Source organism: Micromys minutus, assembly GCF_963924665.1.
Source record: "Micromys minutus genome assembly, chromosome: 29".
Taxonomy (NCBI): Eukaryota; Metazoa; Chordata; class Mammalia; order Rodentia; family Muridae; genus Micromys; species Micromys minutus.
The window spans coordinates 35,448,507-35,469,644 of record NC_137964.1 but is presented as its reverse complement, the minus strand read 5'-3'; the positions used below and the strand labels follow the sequence as shown (position 1 = coordinate 35,469,644).

Below are 21,138 nucleotides of genomic sequence, written 5' to 3'. Positions count from 1 at the left end.
AATACTTTTGCAAAGTCCCCGCCCTGGTATGGGCAGCGTCACTTGGAGGCCAGGCCTCATTGGACATTGTTTTTAGAGAATAGCTCTTTTGGGAGTTTAAGTTGGAGAGTTTCACAGGAAAAGCAAAACACCTGAGGACCTGCCAGGGTTCTAGGGAACTAGCACAGTCTCAGGTGTGTCTGCTCGGCAGTGGGTGCGAAGGCTGGGCTGGGCTCTGCCTGGCAGCAGTCACAACAGTCCTTCAAGACATCATTTGTGTTTGGGGTTATGACTATGTATTTCTAAGGCACAAAGGACCTTCGTTTGTCAATATCTCACTTGGCGTTGGTGACAGATGTCCAGTCCCAGGTCTCATTTGCATTCAGAACAACCCTTCTCCTCTAGGCCTGGAGGCCTTTGAGGTGGTAGAGGCGGGGACACTCTAATAGCTTTTAAATCCAGAGACCAATAGGCTGCAGTAAGCTTATGTTTTTTATTTTATTTTATTTTAGTAGAGCTTTTTTTTCTTTACAAAAAAAAATTTTAGCTAGTGGTTCTTTAAAATTGGTAACATTGTTTTTTCTCCTATCCTTACTTTGATTTTAAATCTAGTTAGCTTCTCCAGGTTTTGCTGGACAGAGTATTACTATGGTGCCGATTTCCCGCTGTCTTTCAAAAACCTAAGCTTGCTCACTGCTCTCTTCAGTTTTCTGCTCTTGGTTGAACCCTCCCACAATCTACTGTGCCTTATGTATATCCTCGGGAGGGTAGGTTTTAAAGAAAATATGATAGTCCCTTTTAGGGAAAAAGAAGGTGGGAGTTTGGGTGATTTGGAACTCTGTCTGGGCCGTCTTCCTTTGGTTTCTGGTTCATGAGTGTGGCCTGGCTGCTTTTCTCTTTGTTCCTCCCACTGCCCAGTCTGGGATGCCCAGACCCGCACTCCCATTTGAAGCTGGGTGTTTAGCATGCACGGCAGACACCGAGTCCCGCATCAGCATTCCACAGACTATTCCCAGGCAAGGCTAGAAATTGGTTAGTTTGGGACCCTCAGCTCTCCCCCTCCTCTGGCTCTTAAAATGGAATTGGACAGGGTACCCCGCCACCCCCTTATTTTCTTGTATACAATGTCTCCATCTAGCACAATCGATAGTCCCTTAGCAGAGAACTCAGCCCTGTCACTTCTTGTGGCCCAGCCTGCTACCTCCAGCAATTAAGAACATATTGGCCAAAATGGGGTGAGAAAAGTTTTCAAAAATTAGAGAATTAATAAAGAAAACCCAGTTAGTATTTCTCCTTCCAGTCTCTAGAAGGAGTTTAGTAGGTGGAGAAGTGTTGGAGGTTTTAATGAGATCTTCTTCTTCTTCTTTTTTTTTTTTTTTCTTTTTTTTTTTTTGTCAAATGTAGCTTCATGCTTCATTCTCAAAGGGAGTGGTGCAGACTTCAAGCACTGAAATGTCCTTACAGAAATGTTTTTAGCTTGTCTCAGCATCCCAAGAACATACATTTATGGAAGCATGGGCCAGTTGCTTTTGGGTCGGTTCTCCATGTAAATTGGAAGAAAGCTTTCCTGTGTGAAGAGTCAGAGACTTCCTTGGTACCCAAAGGGCTAGCTGCCTCCCGAGCCTGGGGGAGCACCCCCACTGGATCTCCTTTGTTTCCCACTCTGATGTAGGACAGATAGAACCCTAGATAGCTCTAGGAAGCAAGGCTTTTAAACGCTTCAGCTTGGGCTGCAAGCTGGGGCTTAATAAGGTCTCTCAGACTCTGTCTCCCTTACTGGTAGTAAATAAGGGTGATTAAACTTTTCATTACGATAACACCCCACAGTTCCATCCGTACAGGTTGTATAAATAAATACACACGGCTTTCTGTCAGCCACTGAGAGGCATAGCTGATAACCAGTGAAGAAAACCACTTTGAAATAAGTCAGGGGGAAAAACATAAGAAAAATGGTCTGTTTCTTGAAAGTCCTGCAGCCCCATTAGCTGGAGTGGAGATACCCAGAGGTCCGATGGGCCTTCACCTTCCAGCTCAGAAAGTGCTCCCTCCACCACCCTCCCAGGCAAAGGCCGTTTCTGTAATGGTGTTTTATTTTGTCTCACTGTAAAACATGCCAGTACTAATGTGATTAAATATTAACTCGGTTTCTGAAATCCTCTGCTCAGATGACAAAATCCTAGTCCTTGTTTTACAAAGTGATCCGTGCTGGAGATGTCGAAGGGACTGCACTGCACAAGTACCGAGTCGCAGAGTTGTGCCCTGCTAGTTCTTTGGGCTGTAGATGGTCCCTGGGAGAAGAGCAAACTTGACTGGTCCCTTGTAGTTCTTTAAAAGTCTAGACCAGAAGGTCATGTGGTGATGAAGCCAGTGAGCATATAACATATCTAGATGACTCGGCTCTTACTTCTCTGCCAATGGGACAAATAACTTTCCGTAAGGAAGCTCCATGCGTGTGCGTCCGGCTTCATCCTCGGAGTTGGAGGAGAGGAAAGGGCAGGGTGAGTCAACCTGACTCTGAGGTGATTCCGGCCTCTGTTACGTCAGAAAGGTCAATGTGGGTTTTAGATAGTTAGACTTCCACCTATGTGGAATATTGTAGATTTGGGGAATTTCAAGACTCAAAGGAAGGAAAACTGCTAGGAGATAGGCTGAGGGTACTGACGTGGAAAATCCTTTTCCCTTCTCCTTGCTCCGCATGATTTTCAAGATGGGAATTGTCCTTGCTCTGAACTGAGTCTGTTCTCAGCGAACTCCCCTCTTTCCACTGGCAGCTCTGTATGTTAAACCCTGAGGCCACAGGGTCTTCCACACCCAGTGAGCTGTCTCTGCCTGCACTTCGAACCCAAACCTTGTCCCGTTCCCCGCTCCTTTGGAAGCTGCGTGTTTTTACAGGGACTCTGGAGACATTTTTGGAATTTCATGCTTCTCTGTTTCCCCTAGGAACACAGGCAGGACTGAGAAATACTAGGCAGTCGGGAATGGAACTCTAGATTTTTGTTGTTACGTAGGGTAGACTTGAGGGAAGGTTTGCCCTGACCCAGCCTTGGCTGATGGGGCCATTTGTCCAACCTTCCTGCACCAGAGACAGAATTTCAAAGTCTCCTTCAGACTTTCCCTGGGAAAGTAAATTCCCTTTTCTCGGAAGCATCACCCATCAGTTTGTATGTCTCCATGTGACTTCTGCACCTCCGGAAGATGAACCCCAAGCTCTTCAGGTGCTAATCAAGGGAACTGTAAATTGATAGGGGCCCGCTTTGTGCAGCTGGAGAACCAGCTGCCCACTCCCTGGCTAGTGGAGGGCATATAACTACTGTTCTTCTATGCTTGTTTAATATTTCATGGCTGTAATAAACCTGTCTTCCTTGCCCGCCTCCCGACATAAAGCCCCAAGAAGCACACATCTGCAATTATACATTTCTACTAAATATTAATAAAGGACAACGGCTGTCTAAGGGGCCGGCGCTCAGCAGAGTTGAACTTGCCATAGGCTCTGCTCCTGCATTTTTTTCTGTTATAATTTTTTCAAACTTAAAAAAAATTATTTTAAGTACTGGCCCATTCCAATAGGTACCATTTACTTATAGTTACTTACAACCTGGGCTGACTGAAAGGCATTCCTCATGATGGCTTTCTCTCATATAAATTCATTTAGATTTCTTGCGAGGCCCCTTCAGACCGGAAGTGAGAAGCTGTTGAAATGCGCTCCTGTTTTATTGAGGGCTCTAGGAAAGGCGCGTGGGTGGCTTAATCTCATTTCTCTTTCTAGCAATGAAATTCTATGATTCCTGATAAGATTTTGTTTGCCTGACAGAGGTATTTAAATTTCTACAAAGAATCTTAATAGGTCCTGAGAATATAGCTACCTTCGCCAGCAAGCTACCCGATCTGCTCCCCTCATATAAAATATGCATCTTTAATACACATTGCCAGGTGAATGAGAGGACTGAGAATCACCTCTGGATGGAAGGGCTGGTGAAGGGGATCAGGGACTCCTCAACACTGTGAAACCCAGCAAATCACTAGTGGCCCGTTTCTCTCCACTCAAGTGACAATAACATTGGATTGTGTTCCTTGCCCAGGGAGCAATCTGCTTTGCCAAAACCATTTAGGAGATAAATACTGTCGGTTAGGAATACTGTATTTACCTCTGTTTGGCTAATTTTAGAGATGAAAAGCCTGCAGCTTTGTTTAATGGGATCAGATGTCTGGGGAACGTGTGGGGACGGCAGGCAACAGGAGGGACCGCCAACTCCTCCCTTGCCCAAGGGTCCTTAGCTAACGTATTTTTCTGTAACCAGAATGCCTATTTGGCTAATACTCTGTTTGTCCTTTGCCCAGGGGGAGCTGGTATAGCCCAGCTTCCTCACCTTCAGTCAGGGTCTGTCTGGTGAAAGAAGGTTTGTTAGGATATATCTTTGGTAGATAGATTTGAGTGTGGGAATCTGATTGATCCTGGCAGACATGTTTATAGATCCCTCCATGTGTGATGGAGTGGCATCTGGAGTTCCCCAGCCTCCTCAAACACACTGAGGCCATAATAAACAGTCTGAGGGCTTCCTGGAGAGACCATAGTCCAAGTGGGATTCAAATCCTCTCTCAGGGCTCGGCATGAAAAGCAAAGTCCTGGGCTGCTTCTCCCCACACATAGATGTGTGCACGTGGCTAAGTGTGCCTCCCTCCCTCAGATCTGTGCCTTCTTGTCTGCCGTCCCAGAAGTGAGCTAATCTACATCTCAGAGTTCATAGACAGGTTCTGATTCTGTAGTGGGATGGACTGGACATCAGTGTCAAAGCCATCGGTTTTGAAGGTTCTGATGACAAAGCCTCTGGCTTGCCGGCCGCTGGCCCGCGGTGACTTCCAACTGCAGTATCTCGGCAGTAGACACAGCCACTGTTTGCTGGGTCTTGTGTGTGACCGTGTGGTATGGAAATGTCTTCCCAGCTAAGTTCAGCCAGGTCTGGGTTTCCTATGTGGGTAGAAACCTTTGGGTCGGTGGTTCCCTCCCCTCCCCCAAATTCGGGCCCTGCTGGTTGTTTATGGAAACCCCACTCTTTTATTGTGATTCTTTGGTGCCAATGATGTGGCAGAGAGATGCTGGGCTTTCAAATTAGTCATGGCTCAGCCTGCAGGGACCCTCTGTGTCCAAAGACACATCCCCTCCACATCCCTAACACCCAGCTGTTTGGGGGACTGCAAAGCCCAGAATGGGGCGCTAAGCTCAAGCAACTGCTGGGATCCTGGCACATCTGTCTGGATGGGTTGCCAGCCCAAGGTGGCCGGTATTTCTTGCCATCTTCCAAGTGCCTGCATGCGTATCCAGTGTCATGTGGAGGCAACTGCATGCCAGCCCAATTTGGGGGCAGTTGGTTCTGTTGGGTGTGAGTGTAACAAGGCCCCATGGGTGTGGCCTTTTCAGGGCTCAGATTCTACAGGGATGTGCCCAGAAGTGGGGAATTGAGTTTACTTTTCTTGGGTGAGAAACAGGTTTGAAAGTCATCATTTTCATGGGGTATAGTGACCAGAGGGAGCTGAGAGGCCTGCTCTGTTTTCTCGCCTGTATTTTAATCAGTGGACTTGAGGTTTGGGAGGCCAGTGGAGAGTTTGCTATAATGTTTGCCCTCCAGGGGTCCCAGGTCCAAGAGGCACCACCTGAGTCTTGCAATTCTCCAGTCATTTCAGCTTGGACCTAGTGTCCTTATTGCAAATACTCACGAACCTACAGAGTAGGGCTTGGACCTAGCCACAGTGTTCAGGGCTAAGGAAGCTGGGTGGTCTGTGTTATCCCTGTTCCCTTGCGAAGCCAGATCAGAAAGAACTTTATAGTGATTGCCTGTGAATCCTTCCACGATTTATACACCATCGACGGGGCCCAAATGCCCTTTAAACAGAAGGCAATTGAGGTCTTAGCACATTCCTTTTCGATCGCCAGCTCTTTCTGAATGTCCCAGAAGAGACATCCTACACGAAATGAACTGCTCCAGAGAAGGAGGGTAAAAACACCCAGTCAGTTTAGGCCAGTGCAGACCACTTCTTTGGCAGCAGAAGTCGACTCTTGACAGTGTTGCCCTTACGGATGGACATTTACCATGTCTACTGTGCCATAGTTTGTGGATAAACCGTGTGACTAGAAATCTGTCTTTTTCATTTTGACCTCTCTGTGGAGAATTCTGGACTCCCCATGGAACTCCCACCCCTAGGATTTAGATGGCTGTTAACCACTTGTTTTGGGTTTGTAGTATAGTCTACCTGGGCTGACGCTTGCTCTGGGCGAGCTAAACTGGGTTGGGGAAGCATGTTGGGGACAACTTGCCTCTGAGGGTCTTTAAAGACACGTGGAGAACTGTGCTCCAGAACCTCTCCCAAGCCCCCTCAGATAGCAAATGGCCTGGGGGAGCCTCGAACTGAGTCTGAGGGACTCCTGAGCCTCTTGTCCTTCCCGTCTTCCCGAAACTGGCCTGTGGCAACTTAGTATTTGAGCTCCAATATTTAAAATCTTTTTCTTCCAAGGAGCCTATAGGTATTTGGGCTGAAAGATTTCTTTTGACCCTAAGGCATGGGAAAGACATTGTCCTGGGGCTGATGGTGTGCTCTGGCTTTCCTGATGCCTTGGGCTTCACGTGGAGTGAAGGGACCATGAGTCTGTTGTGAAGTTGGGAACCCTAGCCTGCTTTGTCTAGCATGGTTGTATCTGGGAGTTCCTGGGACGTGAGCTGATAACTAATGAATTCTTCTATGCGTGTGTTCATTTGGTACCCCTCCCAACACACACACACACACACACACACACACACATGCACACACATGCACACATATGCACATACATGCACACACAAACATGCACACACACACTCATACACACACATGCACATACTCACATACATGCACACGCACATACACTCACATACACACACATGCATGCACACACACATCCACACACATGCACATGCACATAGACACACACACACACACACACACACACACAAGTTCTCTAGTCACTAGTCATTCAAGACACAGGGCATTTCCCTGTTACCATGACGAAACTGGATCTTGGAACATGACCTTGTTAAATGATTGACAATGGCCACTAGGAAAAAGACACTCGTGAAGATCTCTTAGATTCTAGCGGGTGGGCAAGGCTGCAGAGACCCCCAATCAGCCTTGGGAGGAAGCTAGCCCAGGCTGAGGACCTGCTAGAAGTTGGTGGGTTCTCTCCTGTTTGAAACTCTTAACTACTTTAAGGTTGTGGGTGCTTTGCTCTTCTTCTTAGGAGCCAGAAGGCAGTGGGAATAAGAGGGGAGGGAGGGAGGGAGGGAAGGAGGGAAGGAGGGAGAGAGAGAGCACACTAGCTAGCTTTTCCCAGTTTGAAAGACTCGGTTTCTGCATATTTTCCTACAGTGGGAGGAGTGTGTGCCTCAGAGATGAAGGACAGGCTGAAGTGCTCCCCAAGAGTACAGTGTTATTTACCGCATCTCAAGATTTAGGTATGGAAAATAATTTCCAACAATGGGAGTCATTTCCACCCCCAGCACGGAGGCAAGGGTGTGGAAATCGCTCGGAGACTGACTGACGTACTCATCACAAACGACAGAGCTGAGCTTCCCCTCACAGGGCCGTGGATGTAGATGTGGAGAGACACAGATATGGACGCTCTTGCTTGGAAGGTCTGTTTGCAGCCAGGAACCATTTTTGTGTGGTTCTCGACCTCCGGTGGCTTGAGCCACAGAAATATCCCTCCAGAGACATCCTACAGATGCAATGAGGTTGGAGGATGTGCTGGGGTCGGTCAGTAAGCCAGGGACAATGGGATGGGGAATGTCCTTTCCCCTGGAGACCTGTGGGCTGGCCTTACCTTCCTCAGTCCCGAGGTAGGCCTGTCATAGCTCCTACTGGTCTCCCACTCAGGAGATATTTTTATCCTTTTTCTGAATGGTGAGGCAAGAGGGAACTCGAGTTTGTGACAAATTTAGCAGAAGGGAGATTTCCTGACTTGAGGTAAGCAGGTAGGAAGAAGTCACAGCAGAGGGACTTGTGCCTGGCCTTTAAGGGACCAGAAGCCCTAACACCCCCGGTGAAAGGCCTGGCTGGTTGAAACAGGCCATCTTTTCACCCCTGCTGACTGCTGCATAGCTTTCTAGTGGCTGAGGGAAGCCAGGATTTGGCTTCTTTTTAAGGAGTGATTGCTTGATCCTTGTGTTTCAACTATGTCTAAATGATCCAGGCTCTGGACACCCCCCCCCCCGTGTGTGTGTGTGTGTATACACATGCATGTGTGTCCCTCTGAGCTAAGGCCTCAGAACTCTTACTAGGAAACAGAAAGATAATTTTTACTCCTCGAAGCTCAGACCAAGTTTTGGCCCCATTCGGTGAGAGGTGGAGGCTCACTGATCTCTGTATGATCAGGTTTTGCCGAATTGGCTATTCTGCAGGGGGGCCTCTGGGAGAGGGCAGATGAAGTTCCTTGTGCATTTCAATATTTGGCTCAGTTTGGTTATTAAGCATCTATTTTTGTGTTTGATTTTCAAGAAGCATTTGTGAGCACATGTGAGGTTAGAAAGGTCTGTACGCACACACATGAACATGCATACATTAGTGAAGGGATCCAGTCACTGGTCACAGAAGAATATCCCCATACCCCTATCCCTTTACAGGCCAGGGAGACAGTGGTCTTCAGCCGTACCCTTTTGGAGAGAAGGAAGCTGTTCAGCTGTTCCCACTCCCAGGGCCTTGGAGGCAGGCATAGAACACAGCATCTTCTGATGCCCCTGTTCTGGGACCCTGGGAGGTTCCTGAACATTAAATTCCCCAAAGCCTGGGAGGCAAGTGGCATGACCCCAAGTTTGAGGCATTTCAGACTGACTTGAGGTACCCTGAGCACCTCTTGCCATTGAGAGTGGTGTGTGGGCCCCTGTGAGTGTGTGTAACTTCAGAAATGTGAGGGTGCATTTCCAAAAAAGGAAGGGAAGCCATACTGGGGTCTCATAAGCTGGAAGAAGAAAGGAGATGTCAGACTGAGCCAGAGCCTTTCTAAGAACAGTTTCCACAGGATGCGTGTCACATTGACGGTGGCGCTTCAACCACTGCCCCTCTTTATGTGGGCTTCTCACCCGTGCCTGTATCTAGGATGGTGTTTGAAAACCCCACATTGTAAAGCTACCACAGCCTTGAAGCTTGATTACGTGATGACAATTCTTGAGCAAAGATCTTCCTGAGAGCTCCTGGGTCCCCCTTTGCTCTGGCTCCCTAATGTTTTCCTCTAAGGCCTCCGTCTTTACACAGCCAGGTCCAGCCTGGGTGTTTCTGGCGCTGCACCAACCCTTCAGTGAACTTAAGGCTCTGAGGAAACAGGCATTTGGAAAGATGAGAACACGATTTCTTTTTTTCTTTTTCTTTTCTTTTCTTTTCTTTTCTTTTCTTTCTTTCTTTCTTTTTTAATGTGGGTCTGTTAAACTCTAACATCAGTGTCTGGCTTTAAATTCGGAGAAGGTCTTTATCTAACACTTAAAACTGAAGTCATTCCCTACAACGCCCATCTCCCTTGTTTGGGGGTACTTCGGCAGGGTGAGGGCACAGCAGTTACCTTTCTTAACTGTGATTATGACATTTTGAGCTCCTGGTTGGTAGTAAGAATTTATGGGCCAGGTCCTGCCAGAAGACGACAGCCAGAGGCGCGGTAGTGAGGGAGCCCACGCCTAGCCTCTGCCACAGCCTTGCTTCTCTTTAATGAATTAATTTTGCTTCCCATACTTGGCATTCAGTAGTTATTTTGGGAATCCAAAGGAGAAATCTTGGAGATTTAAAAAAAAAAAAAAAAAAAAGACACTTTGAGAAAAAAAGAAAGAGTGTTGCTTTTGGAGTTTGAGCCCACTTGAGATGAAATACTGTGGGGACAGACACGAAGCCAGAGGTGGCCCTGCCGACCCCACTTCTCTTGTATCGGGCTTTGCAGTTGCTCTGAGTCGCAGGGTTCAGAATGGCCAGGAACCTCTGTGTGGCATCAGATACTGCCGGCTGCCCCCTCTAGCCTTCCGCCGCTGGAGAAAGGAGGTTCGGTGGGGAAATAGCAGTCTTGCCATCTCTGTTTGCTCCGTATTTAGAAATAGATTGTTTTGGTGCTCTGAATTCTGTCCTATCCCTCTTTGCTTGTTTGACAGAGACGTGTGTGCCGTGGTGCGTTGGTCGAGCACGGGCAGGGCCGGTTGGATGGTTGGAATCACACAACCCAAACTCAACAGGGATTTGGCATGTCAGCTGGCGAGAAGGATGTTTGCTTCTGGTTTAACTGTCTTCTCTCTTCCTTGGTCCTCGCAGCAATATTTTGTTTTCTCTTTTAAAAAAAGGGATTGGGGCCCTTTTGCTGAGTTCCCCCTCCCAATAGCATTTGAGGGGTTACAGTAAATTGAGGGCGATCTCAGCTCTCAGCCTGGGTGTCCCAGCACTAATGGGTAGCAGGGCCCATTACAAGAAGCAAAGTACATTGTAAATGGCTTATGCAGAAAAACCATTTAGATAAAAATGCAATTTTCCCTTCTGCATGTAGTACTAAGAATTAATAGCATATTCCTTCTAAATGGGTATTTTCATATTATATTTTCCCCCTAATGAAATTCTTTTCTCAAACAGAAGCAAGTTTCGTTTGGACTCGGGGGTAGAATGGATGGGTATGTTTGGTAGCAGGCAAATGCAGCCGGCACCCCAGCTTTCTTTGCTGCCAGCCCTTGGCTGCAGGGGAGTCAGGGGACTGACTATGCATGTATAGGCTGAGACAGGCAGGGCTGCATCTGCCCCGAGTGGGTTTCCTTCCTTTTTCTTGTTGTAGGATTGGGGTGTTTTTGAAGCATTGAGCAATTAGCCCCTGGGCCCTGGCCCTTCCCTTGAAAGTGACCTCACCTCTTCAGTGTGGGGAGTTCCCATGATTCTCTCTGATTGTGTCGGCCTGCAGGCCAGCTCCCCTGTAGGTGACAGCTGGGGAAGGGCCTGCTTTGTCCTGGGTGTGCAGCCAGGGGCTTCAGTGGGGGCCGGGTCCAGCAATGTCCGCCTGAATGGCTGTTCTGGGCAGGAGATCAGGTACAGGCGAGACAGCAGCTCACAGAGAACGTGTTTTGCTCTTGTCTCTGCTTCCCTGGGATTGGCTGGTGGGCTTGCCTTGCTCAGGTGATCAGACTGGGAGGCATCACTGTTGCTGAAGAACATGACAGAACCCCAGAATTCAGCTGTGTTGTCCCCATGTGTGAAACAGGGTTAAAGCGAATGTCCTAAGATGGGAAAAACTTAACGCTTGTCTTTAATGGTCCTGTCCTAAGACATTTCCCAGCCGAGAGAACTGCCCAGAGAGGTCAGGCAACTCAGAGAAGATCACACAGCATAGCTTCCAGTGAGCCTGCCTGAGGCCTTTTCTTTCTCACTAGGGTCCAGGATCTCATCCGGCTAGGTTTTGTACGGACCCGAGCCAGATTTCAAACCAGAAATTTCCAAACCTTTCTAGACTTCCCCAGGACACACGTTGCCTAGGAGCATTCAGCCCGTGCTTTGCCCAGCCTTACAGATGGGTCTGGATTCTGGGGAGGCCGTGATGGCCCTCATCCCTCCAGAGGAGAGACTGTGTCTCAGGCCCTGCTCTCCGGCTTTTCTGAGCTGTGTGCTGTCTGACATCCTCTTCCTCACTCGCTGACTGGCATCTCTGGATAGTGAGAAGGTATCGTGTGCTGGGAGACGTTGGAGAAGCTTAAGCTCCACAGCCAGACCTGGGTTCAGACCCCAGCGGTTCTCCTCGGTCTTAGTGCTTCTGTGGAGGCTAATAGTTCTACCTCAGTGAGCCGGCACTCCGGAGCCCGAGCACAGCTCCGACCTTTATTGACAGCCTGCTCTGCTAGTCACTTCTCATTGAAGACCTTCAGAGATGTAAGACACACCCCAAGCATCGCTTTCACCATGTGCCCGATCTGAGGGTTAGGGAAACTGAGGCATGTCGAGGCGTCACAGGGATGGGTAACGCCATCCCTACGGTAATGATTTACCTCTGCCAGGCTGGAGGGGGAGAGACAAGCTATACGCAGACCCTCTTGTTTGAGCCTGTTGGACAGACCTCATGCAGGCATCAGAGGGCTGACGGCGCTGTCAGGCACTGTTGGTCGCCAGCAGCTGGATACATGGAGGTGTTTTTCTTCCTCCTGACAGCAATACCCGGCTGGGAAGCGGTCCCTGGTGTGTGTAACGGTCATCCCCCCACCCTTGTTGGAGGAATTCATGAGTTACCCCGACCCTAGCCTCCCAGTTCTGGGCAAGGAGCCAGAGCCAGCCATAAACAGTCTGGGAGCTGACAGTACACCCGCAAAACCCCAGTGTCTAGCACCTCAGGTGGGACCTCAGCAACCTACAGAATGGGGCTGAACTGGGATAGTGATCTGGGGGCAGAACGCTGACAGACTGAGGTCTCTCTGCTGCCGTAGGGTGTAAGGAACAGGGAGGCCTGCGCTGAATCCCCCTCCACCTGCCAGATCATTGGCTCCTTCCCCTGTAGACAGGTAGAATCCTGCGTTCTTCTCAGGGGTGGGTGTTGGCTGAGCAGCGGAAAGGTGGCGGAGAACTTGGGGTTCTGAATTTGGAGGGAAGGGATGGTTCTCAACCCTCAACACAGTTGGGCTGTGTGACCTCAGGGGAATGTCCCCCACGGGGATTTTGGTAGCATCTAGATAACAGTTTTAGTTGTCTCTCTGAGTCTAGCTCCTCCTGGAGTTTACTGGATAGAGCCCTGACAGGCCGTTAAACATTCCACTATACTTGAGGTGTGGTTCTTTTCCCCAGTAACAACAACAACCCATCCAGCAATATACATCAGTAGTGCCCAGGAAGCCTAGAAACCCCTGGACGGCAAAGAGTGGCCCGGGTCCAGGATAAACCTCAGATCATTCAGCAGGTGCATACCAAGTCCTCACCATTGGGTGGGGGCAGCAGGGAGCTGCAGGAACCGCCACGCTCTGGTGCAGTCTGCCTTTTAAGGAAGGAGATAGACCACAGACAGCAAAACCAGACAGAGTCACAGGATGGACCAGCCTGGGAATGAGGGAGATGTGCACAGCATGGGCCACAGGGAGATGTGCTGGAGATGGAGAACATGCTGAGCTCTAGATGGTGAGGAAGCGTGGACTGTGGCATTCTGGGATATCCAGTCAAAGCTGCTGATGCCAATGCCGATGGTGTAAACACTGTAGCTGGTGCTTCCTTCAGACTTTCTAGATCCGAAACATGGACTCCCACGTCTTCAAGCCAGCCATGTGCAACAATGCAGGCTCATGGGTAGTGTAGTTCAGAGGGTTCTGAGATACAGCTGGGGCAGCAGTATCTCATTGTGGGTACAGTGGGAACTGGGGAGGTTTTGGATTCCGGAAGGTGAGAGTCCCTGTCACCATAGATTTCTAGTTAACTGGGGCTCATTTGAATCCAAGGTATCCAGAACGTCTTCTTCCTTCAGAGCCAGGATGCTGGTTAGGGCAAGGGATGTCCTTGCCACCCTGGGAGGGGGAGCTGGGGCACCCAGGTGGTCTAGCTTGCCTCACCTGGGGAGTCCGTTGTTCACCCCACAGGGCAAGGTTGGATTTATGTGCTGGACTGGGGTGCCTGCCTCCTCTGTTCTGTCCCTCAGCCATTGTTTCTGAGGCCCACAGAGGTCACCAGCCGGAAGGCACAGGCTCCACCCAGGTGACTGACTGCCTGGCTTCCACCTTCTAGAAGCTTCTTCCTTTTGCTTCCCTTCCAGCTTTCTGTACGGCAAGGGACCGTGAACCTGAGGCCTAAAGCTCAGTCTACAGATAGGGCGATCGAAGCTCGGCAGAGGGTTGTGCGCTGGCCAAGGTTTTCCATCTTGGAGGGATGGCATACAGACTCATACCTTCTGAGCCATGTTTACGGGGGGGGGGGGGCACAGAAGTGTGTGTTTCCCTACCACACACTGAGGCTAACACTGCTCTCCCACACTTCCTGCCCTGCGCGAGTATGGTTTTTGCTGAGTGCTTCTCATCGGCAACAGGGCTGGACCTAAAGCCCTGGTCATCAGTGTCATTATGGCCTGTGGCTGGGGAGAAGCCAGCCTTATCTCATTGGGCCTCCGGATCCAAGACATGGATCCTGGCCTCTCCGAAACGAGCAGGGAGTTTTTTGTGTGTGCAGGGGCACAGGGCCACCCTGGCACGGCTGCTTCCTGTTGATTTCAGGTGGGCCCAGTGCCTGTCACAGATAATACTGAACAGAAGGGCCCCAGCACCCTGCTGTCTTTGACTCCAGAAGCTTAGGTTTCCACCAGAGAACTGGGGCAGAGACCAAGATCTTTCATCTCCCCGGGGGAATCTCCATCCTGGCCTGTTTATTTGCCCTTGCCCCGCACATCTCCTGTGGTACATGTGCCATTACTCATCTTCTTGCCGTCTTCAGGGCCCGGATGACTATGGTGGGATTTCCCACTTCACTGTTACAGGCGGGGATGGAGATGTACATATCACTGATAGGTAAAATCCGGGACCCTGAGAGATGGGGGAGCCAGCTCAGCATCCCTGCACAGCCATCTTGGGCAGGCCCAAAGGAGAGATCAGTCTGTAATTTGGGGTTGTGATGATCCCAGGGGCTGGGGTACGGGGATCCGTTCCCAGGTTGGCTGTGTGTTTTCCAGTGCAAGCCGGTAGAAAAATGCATCTGTTGAAGCATGAACATTGGTGTTTTTTTTTTTTTTCTAATTAAATTATTATTTTTTTTGCTCACTTATTACTTGTGTGTATGTGTGTACACATTTCACGATGTGTACATGGAGGTTGGAGGACAGTGTGTAGAGGTTGGTTCTCCCCTTCTACTGTGTGTCCTGGAGATTGAACTTGGGTCACCAGGCTTGACAGCAAGTGTCTCTCCCCCCCGAACCATTTTTTAGGCCCAATTTGTGTGGGCTTTGGAAAACCTGCCCCTTGCTAATGTGAGAAAACTGCCGTGGAAGGTCCCGGGGAGGCTGCTAAGATTGTCTCACAGACGTCCGCCTGTGTGCGGGTGTGGGCAGTGAGCACACAAGCCCAATGGCTCTTAGTCACACGCCCATCCTTGATGCTTGTCACCCACCTTGCTCACCAGGGAGGGATGGGAAAGACATACTGTAGGTCTTCCCTCTTCTGAGACATGGCCCAGGCTTGCCTCAAACTCACACTGTGAAGGTCAGGGCTGAGCTGACCAGGTATGGCTGCTGCCTACTGAACCCCCACTCTTTCTTCCCTCCCTTCCTCCCCGCATGCTCTTTCACCCCCAAGATGAATCTGTACCCCAGTTAGCCAGGCCTGTCATTCTGACTGCCGGGTGGCTTGGAAGAGATTAGGGCTGTTGAGGAGCCGGAGCAATGCCGTGTAGAGAGAACAGCCGGAGCTCGGTGATGCACAGCCCAGGGACTGGATCCCAACCTGCCAGTCTAGAGCCCTTTGAGGGCCAAGTGACCTTTTCCACGGGGTCCCATATCACATGTTTACATTATGATTTATAGCAATTTGTAACAGCAGCAAGATTATTTGTAAAGCAGCAACGGAAATAATTTTATGGTTGGGGGTGACCCTGACACGAGGAACTGTGTTAAAGGGTTGCAGCGTGGCTCTAGGTACTGTCCCCTGCCAGGGTTGCAGCATCCGCTGTCCCATGCCTGCCCTGGTGCTGCTGGCCAGACTCCTGCCTTCAGGCTTCCCCCACCCCCCACCTGTACCCTCCAAGGGCCACCCCTGCCCTGGAAGACATGGGCCAAGGACCCTCAGGGTTAATTGGTCTGAAGCACATCAGTGTCAGCTGAGCCCGGATCTGACTTAAGCTTGCTTGGGGGAGGTAATGGAGCTCTGCAGGAGGAAAGCTAGAGCCTGGCTTCTTTCTGTGCCCCTCTTCCCTTCTCCACAAGCTCCGGGTCCTTTGTGGTGCTTTCTCTTCCCTCGCCCTGCCCAGGACACTGATGGCAGCCACCCTCAGAAGTGTAGCACAGGCTGCTGTGTCTGGTAGGGAAACTGAGGTCTGGCAGGAAGCACTGAGCTCAGCCTCCCAGCAGCAGACAGGGAGGGTGGGGCTGGGTGTGGCTTCCCCAGGCCTCAATCCTCAAACCTCTTTGCAAGCCCCACCCCCACATGCCACACTCCACACATCACTTCCCCCCATGCCACTCCTTCATGCTCCAAGCTCCAAGCAGCTCACGCCCCGCCCCCTTATGTTCCCACAGCCACGTCTTCGAAGGCCATAGTCACCCAGTGGGGCTGCAGGCACACACTGGGGCAGCAGGCACACAGTGAGGCTGCAGGCACACAGCGTTACCCTCAGTGCTCTCATTACAGGGACCCATTGTACAGACGAACATGCTGACTTCGGCTAGGCTATGGAAACACAAAGGTCAGGCATCACCAAAGGGAAATGGAAGTGGGTGGGGCTCCTGGGCAGAGAGCTGTCAGGGTGACTTTGGTCTGGACTGGCGGTGTGCTGTCTCCAGACCTCAGTTTTCCCATCTGAGCACCGGGAAGATGGTCATGTTTGGTCTCAGGGAAGAAGACCTGGTAGGGTTGGCCCATCTGTGGGTAGCCTGAAGGTTGCTTCCCATCTCCAGCCTGGACTAAGGGTGGTTGCTGCTGAACATGCTGGGCCTCAGTTTTCCCATCTGTTCAAGGCCTGCACTGAGGCATTGGGAGGCTCAGAATGATGTGAGCCTGGGTTCAAATCCTGCCGCTCTCCTAGGAAGCCCCACGCCAACCACTTTCCCCCCTCTGACTCAATTTCACCTCTGGGATGGGTGAGGCATGGCATGAAAGAGGCTAACCTGAGTTCTCTCCCAGGACACAGTCTCTGGCCCAGTGCAGCCTGGGACAATCTGCAGCAGCAGAACCAGACTAGTCTCCCACATGATTTCTGGTCCTTCTTCCCTCCCTCCTCACCTGCTCAGCAGTTTCCAGGATCTACATCCCCTTTACTTCCTGTGGTTGGGCAGGGCAGCCATGTTTGGGGGCTCGTTCCGGCTCCGTCATGGCAGAGACCTGGGGGCAGAGGCTGGGAAAGCCAGGTCTTCCTTGGTCTTGTGATTCCTGGTCCAGCCGAGGACCGGGCCCAGTATGGGGAGGGAGAAGCCCCAGGATACGAGCTACAGGCCTGGTAGTAGATGACGGTGGTGATGATGGTGGTGGTGAAGGTGTTGGTGGTGATGATGGAGGTGACATAGTGGCCATTATTATGAGGGAAACCATGGTGACAATGGATGCTAACTGCTAAGGTCAAGTGGGCGGGGTCACGGTGGCACAGGTTAGGAGCCAGGACTCTCTTCCTATCCTGCCACTCCTGCACACCATAGTTTCCCTCTAAGCATCCTCATAAGGCATGCGTGCGTGCATGCGTGCATGCGTGCGCTGGAGACTTATAAGCGTGGCTGATGCACACGTATGTTAACTGAGATGGACTATAATGGCGGCCAGTATCATGTGGTGACCCTGAGGGTGTCCAGTGACCCAGAGAATGGCCTTTGACCCTAAGGGTGCCCCGTGACCCCGAGGGTGTCCTTTGACCCTGAAACTCCACCATGGGCAGAGGGTCCTCCTGTCAGGATGTGGTGGCTGCTTTCTGTAGGAGAGACACTTGTCACGAGCTAGCTCTTGGCCTCATGGCCCTGGTCCTCATGAACCAGCCTGGTCTCTTGGTCCCCCGTGGGACTGTTTGGCCTGTAAAGGTCTGACTAGGGTCTCATTTCCAAATCTCATTTAATTTAGAGGCATCAGAGCCATTGGTGCTTGCATGCGGGGTTGGGAGGCGGGTAACCTCGGGACACCTCAACTCTGAGCATGTGTGCGGGAGGGGGTAACCTCGGGACACCCTGACTCTGGCCTCTAGGCTGTTTGCTGCAGACACTGCATGTGCATGTGCAGAGTTCTCGCTGAACCTACAGGGTGCGCCGGGGTACGTGGGGGAGTAGGGAAGGGGAGTGGGGGAAGGGAAGGGGGTGAGGCATCCAGTGGAGCTAACTTGCCCGGATTGTGAACCTGGGGGAGCACCCTACCATGAGCCCGGAAGAGCACAGTAGGCCCTCAGAAAGTTCTGTGTATATAGCCACCAGCAGTCTGCTGCAGATTCCTGGTCATATTGTCCTGGAGGCCCAGAGCAAAGCTTCCTCTCTTTTGGGCAACTGGCAAATTACAAGACATACTGTGTGTCATAGCAGAGTCAGTCCAACGAACAGAAGACAGGACCCTTGGTATATAGAAACCCCACCGTTGGGTTGTACGTTTGAGTGTGAGAACTGTGGTTCTTCTTTGGAAGGTCACAGGGACTTTGACCTCTGCCCCCGGAAGTGGAAGCTCTGGGCTCCACTCCAGACCATGTGTCCTAGAGACATAAGGCAAACAGAGAAACCAGCTCCAGAGGTGGAGTATGGGTATTATTACCAAATGTGACTTGTGGGGGAATCTGACAGGAGGTGAGGCCACCCTGACTCAGTCACTGGCCTCCACCCCCGCACCCGCCTCCTCCTTCGGAGGCCTCTGCTGCTGGAGGGGTCCACACCCCACCTTCCTGGGTTACTTCCCAGAAACTGCACTTGGGTGTTGCAGGCCCGGGGGGAACTCTCAGAGCTAAGCCAGTCATCAGAGCTCAAGCCTTCAAAGCCTTCTCCCACCCTCAAGGGAGAGATTAAGGAACATTTCCCAGCAGCCCACGGGGCCCTTGGGGGTGGGAAACGCCCACTGGGGGCTTCTGCAGGTCACAGAGTCACGATTCTGTCAGCTGACTCTTCACCTTCCAATCACCAAAGGGGTAGCAGCCAAGAGACAGGCAGAGCCCTGCCTGAGGTCACACAGCCAGGTTCTGGCCCACCTGGCACCTGGTTTTCTCTCATGGGAGAGGAGAACCTGGTGACAGGAACACCAGTGTGGGCACTCAGGACCTGGGGGTTAGCTCTCAACACAGTGCTCAGAGAGATCTCTCCCCACTGCTGGGGTGGGTGGCTCCTTCTAAGTCCAGCGTCCATTTAACACGACGTGGGCTCTGGACCCACACAAACCCGTGTTCAAATCCAGCCTGTCACTTTCAGTCATGTGGCCTTGGTCCCCACGGGCTGCCAGAGGACCAGCTGGGGCTGTGGATGTGGCTCGGTTGGCAGAATCCCGGCCTGGTGTGCGTGAAACCTTGGGTTGATCCTCAGCACTGCAGAAGCAACCTGGCTGTTCACACTTATTATCCCAACCCTGGGGAGGTGGATAAAAGGGGATCGAGTTCCTCCAGCCCAGGGCTAGCCTGGGTTGTGTGAGACCCTGTTTCAGAAAGACATCAGTCAGCCTCGAGGGACTTGCAGTGGGCTATCCCATCTCTGTCTTTGTAGTTTGAGGCTTAGCTTCCAGGATGCTTCTCTGGCTTGATGTGGCTGGCTTGGTCCACCTCAGAGAACTCGTCTTCCTTCTGTGGAAATGCCTGGACTGATTTTTTCCCCCGTGTTTTTTATTTTTATGTATTTATTTATTTTAACTCAAAAGCATTTTTAGAGCAATTCTGGTTCATTGGTTTTACTTTTTCAGTCGGAGGTGTCTGGTCAGAGGAAAGGTAGGGTTACAGAGACCTGTAAGGGTATCTCAGAACCCCTAAGCCTCATGGTGTGATGTCCTCATGTGTCTAGAGCGTAGGTTGATGCCTTCCTCCTTGTATAAACTTGAGCCTCGGGTTTGAAGGTTGGCAACTTTCTCTGCACAGGGGCCAGCTAATATTTGGGATTTGTGGATTATACAACAGTGGTTCGTTTTTAATCTGGGTGCCCAGAATTTCCGTCAACTATTGTTTGTCTGCAAAACCCAGACTCAGGCCACAATGACATAAAAATCTCCGCGAGGGAGGCCACAGGCTAGTAAAACTTTACTTGCGGTGTGAACCAAGGTAAGCTAGCCTGGGGTGAGTGTCTCTGTGACTAGTCTAGGCTAAGCATCTTGAAGACTTACTTGCGACAAAGTTCTTTATGACTATACTGGGGTAATTGTCTCTGTGACTGGGTCAGGAGACAAGACAGGGCCCTCAGTGGTGTTGGGGACTAGATGGGGGTGGGGTGGGGCTGCTAGCCACAGCATAAACATCTGCACAGATGAGTCTCCTAGCTGCTCTGCCTCTGGTCTCACAGCACACACAGGAAAACATGGAGAAGATCTTTCCCGGGCCTCTGTCTCCCACCCTGTAACTTAAGTGAGGACTCGCTGATGTGAGGTGCAGGCTGTAATCATTGCGTCTATCTGTTGCAGAGGGGAGGCATGGGTGCGGGGAGGTGTGGCGGGCTGAGGTGAGGCCATCTGGGTCTGGGGACCCAAGCTGCAGGTGTGACTTGGACGCCATCCAGGGCTCCTGGTTGGCCTGGTTAGGCAAGAGTCTTTCAGAGTGTCATTCAGGTGTTGTGACAGTGGCTTTGATCTCCAGCTTGCTCATGGCGGAAGGACTCCAGGGACTATGTGTTTTTCCCAGTCAGGAGTCTGTGCCAAGACTGAGGTAAGGAAAGTGTGAACTCTTACCCATCTTGACATATCCCCAACACCCTGCCCTGACTCTGATTCCTCTCAGGCTCCGAGTTGCTTTCAGGAGGACCAAGTTCCTTCCTGGATACCCCAAGACTGAGCCCACTGGGCTTTGAAGCTTGTGTTCCTCACTGCCAACCCCAAGTCTAAGTCAGGGTCCAGGCAGGGTTCTGGATGTCCAGGGCTGTGTGAAGCTCTTTGTTGTTCAGGGAGAGCTCCCCTCCCCCACACGATGCCAGACATACCTCTTCCTCTCCTGAACAGTTCTGTGCTTGGCCTTAAATCTGCCCGCATACCTTCTCTAACTGAGTTCTCCTTGAGCCCTGGCTACTGCCCAGGCCCCACCATAGCCCATGGCACAGCCCATAACACGGCCCACAGCATAACCCAGGACACAGCATTTCACTATTTACCAGCATGTTCTGGCTGAAAGCTCTGAGGACAGAGTGTGGGTCAGAGTGACCTCTCAGAGCCTAGAACCCAGCACACTGCATGGTCCCTGTCACTTATGTATTGGTCACCTAGAGCTTTGTCTGCAAAGGTGAACGACTACCCATAGACCCCACGTTCAGGGAAACACGAGCTGTGGGAACTTATGTGGGTAACAGGCAGCAGGTACCTTAGGACCTCAACCTGGACCATCAGC

At 51.0% G+C, this 21,138-nt stretch overlaps 1 protein-coding gene across 1 annotated transcript in view; it reads left to right on the top strand.

The window, feature by feature from the left end:
- Positions 1-21,138, top strand: part of MN1 (MN1 proto-oncogene, transcriptional regulator) — a 36,934-nt gene that overhangs the window by 4,931 nt on the left and 10,865 nt on the right. The gene's annotated exons all lie outside the window — the stretch shown is intronic.